Here is a 2,771-nt window from a genome sequence, read left to right on the forward strand (position 1 = left end):
AGTGAAATACTATAGCAGTTTGAGATTTTTAGAAATCAGAACAGATTCAATATTACCACTCTCAGTTCTTACATACGTGATGTGCTTTAAAAATTTTGTTTTTAATTTTAAAGACTGTTTTTTAAAGCAGATTTAGGTTCACAGCAAAATTAAGAGGAAACTACAGAGATATCTCATATATCTCCTGCCCCTACATATGCATAGCCTCCCCCACTATCAACATCCCCCATCAGAGTGGTACATTTGTTACAACTGATGAACCTACATTGACTCATCATAATCACCCAAAGTCCACAGTTTACATTAGGGTTCACTCTCGGTGGTATACATTTTATGGGTTTGGACAAATGTATAATGACATGTATTCATCATTATAGTATCACACCGGGAATTTTCACTGCCCTAAAAATCCTCCGTACTCTGCCTATCCATCTCTTCCTCCACCCTCCAACCCCTGGCAACTACTTATCTTTTTACTGTCTCCATACTTCTGCCTTTTCCAGAATGTCATATAGTTAGAATCATACAGTATATAGCATTTTCAGATTTTCTCCTTTCACTTAGTAACATGCATTTAAGCTTCCTCCATACCTTTTCATAGCTTGATAGTTCATTTCTTTTTAGTGATGAGTAATATTCCATTGTCTGGATATACACAGTTTATCAATCCATTTATCTACCGAAGGATATCCTGGTGGCTTCCAAGTTTTGGCAATTATGAATAAAGCTACCAAAAACATCTGTGTGTAGGTTTTCTTGGACAGAAGTTTTCATCTCCTTTGGGTAAATACCAAGGAGCATGATTGCTAGATTATATGGTAAGAGTATGTTTAGTTTTCTCAGAAACTGCCAAACTGTATTCCAAAGTGGCTGTACCATTTTGCTATCCCATCAGCAATGAATGAGAGTTCCTATTTCTCCACATCCTCACCAGGATTTGGTGTTGTTGGTGTTCTGGATTTTGGCCATTCTGATAGATGTGTGGTGGTATCTCATTGTTGTTTTAATTTACATTTTCCTGATGACATATAATGTGGAATATCTTTTCATATGCTTATTTGCCATTTGTATATTTTCCTTGGTGAGGTGTCTGTTAAGGTCTTTGGTCCATTTTTTTAATCGAGTTGTTTTTTTTTTAGTGAGTTTTAAGAGTTCTTTGTATATTTTGTATAACAGTTCTTTACCAGATGTGTCTTTGCAAATATTTTCTCCCAGTCTGTGGCTTGTCTTCTCATTCTCTTGATGTTGTCTTTTGCAGAATTTTTTAATTTTAATGGAGTCCAGCTTATCAATTATTTCTTTCATGGATTGTGCCTTTGATGTTGGTGGTGTGCTTTTTTCAGTGGAAAAGACAGTTACACAGCTTGCCCCATTTTCTCCAAAGCCCCAAATTAGCCCTCATTACTGAGGTACTATTAATAATTAAGAAAATTGTAAATCATTGTAATGCATTGCTTTTTCATTTTCTCATGAGGAAATTTCCCATTTTCTTTTAAATGAGAAACATGGATAGATGTATAATAGAATACAAAGAAAGTATCCATACACTGGAATTGGGTGCAGAATTGTAGTTGGTGATCAGAAGAGGGATCAGAATCAGAATGATAGGATGACCGGATATCCCCAGGCAAAAGAATGCTGTTGGGCTCCTACTTCATGCCATCTACAAAAATTAACTCAAAATACATCAAAGTCATAAATGCAAAAGGTCAAACTAAAAAACTGTAGAAGAAAACATAGGTGTAAATCTTCATGACATTAGATTAGGCAGTGGTTTCTTAGATTTGATACCAAAAGCATAAGCAATAAGGAAAAAATAGATAAATTGGACTTCATCAAAATTAAAAACTTTTGTGAATCAAAGAGCATTATAAGAAAGGGAAAAGACAACCCACAGAATGGGAGAAAATATTTGTAAATCATATATCTGCAAATCATATATCACATATCACATATCAATAAATCTATACTCTAGTATCCAGAATATATAAAGACTCTTACAACTCAACAATAAAAAGACATATAACCCAATTTAAAAATGGGCAAAGAATTTGAATAGACATTTCTGCAAAGATGATACACAAATGGACAATAAACACATGAAAAGATGCTCAACATTATTAGTTATTAAGGAAATGCAAATCAAAACCACAATGAGATACCACTTCTTCATATCCACTAGGATAGCTATAATCAAAAAGACAGATAATAACAAGTGCTACTGGGGAGAAAGTAGGGAAATTGGAACCCTCATGCTTTGCTGGTGGGAATGTAAAATGGTGCAGCCACTTTGGAAAACAGATTGGCAGTTCTTCAAAAAGTTAAACGGGGCATTACCATATGACCCAGTAATTTTACTCCAAAATATATACCCAAAAGAACTGAAAACATATATCCACACAAAAACATGTACATAAATGTTCATAGCAGCAGTATTCATAACAGCCAAAATGGAAACTATCCAAATGTCCATCAACTGATGAAGAGATAAATAAAATGTGGTATAGCTATACAACGGAATATTATTTAGTCATAAAAAGGAATGATGTACTGATTCATGCGACACTAAGTATGACCTTGAAAACAATATGCTAAGTGAAAGAAGTCAGTCACCAAAGGCCACATAGTGTATGATTCCATTTTTATAAAATGTCCAAAATAGGCAAATCCATGGAGATTGTAGAAAGTAGATTAATGGTTGCCAGGGGGTAGAAGGAGAAAGGAATGGGGAGTGACTGTTAAAGGGTATAGGTTTCTTTCTGGGGGAGATG

Source organism: Ceratotherium simum, chromosome 13, assembly GCF_057802395.1.
Source record: "Ceratotherium simum simum isolate JZ-2026a chromosome 13, ASM5780239v1, whole genome shotgun sequence".
Lineage (NCBI taxonomy): Eukaryota > Metazoa > Chordata > Mammalia > Perissodactyla > Rhinocerotidae > Ceratotherium > Ceratotherium simum.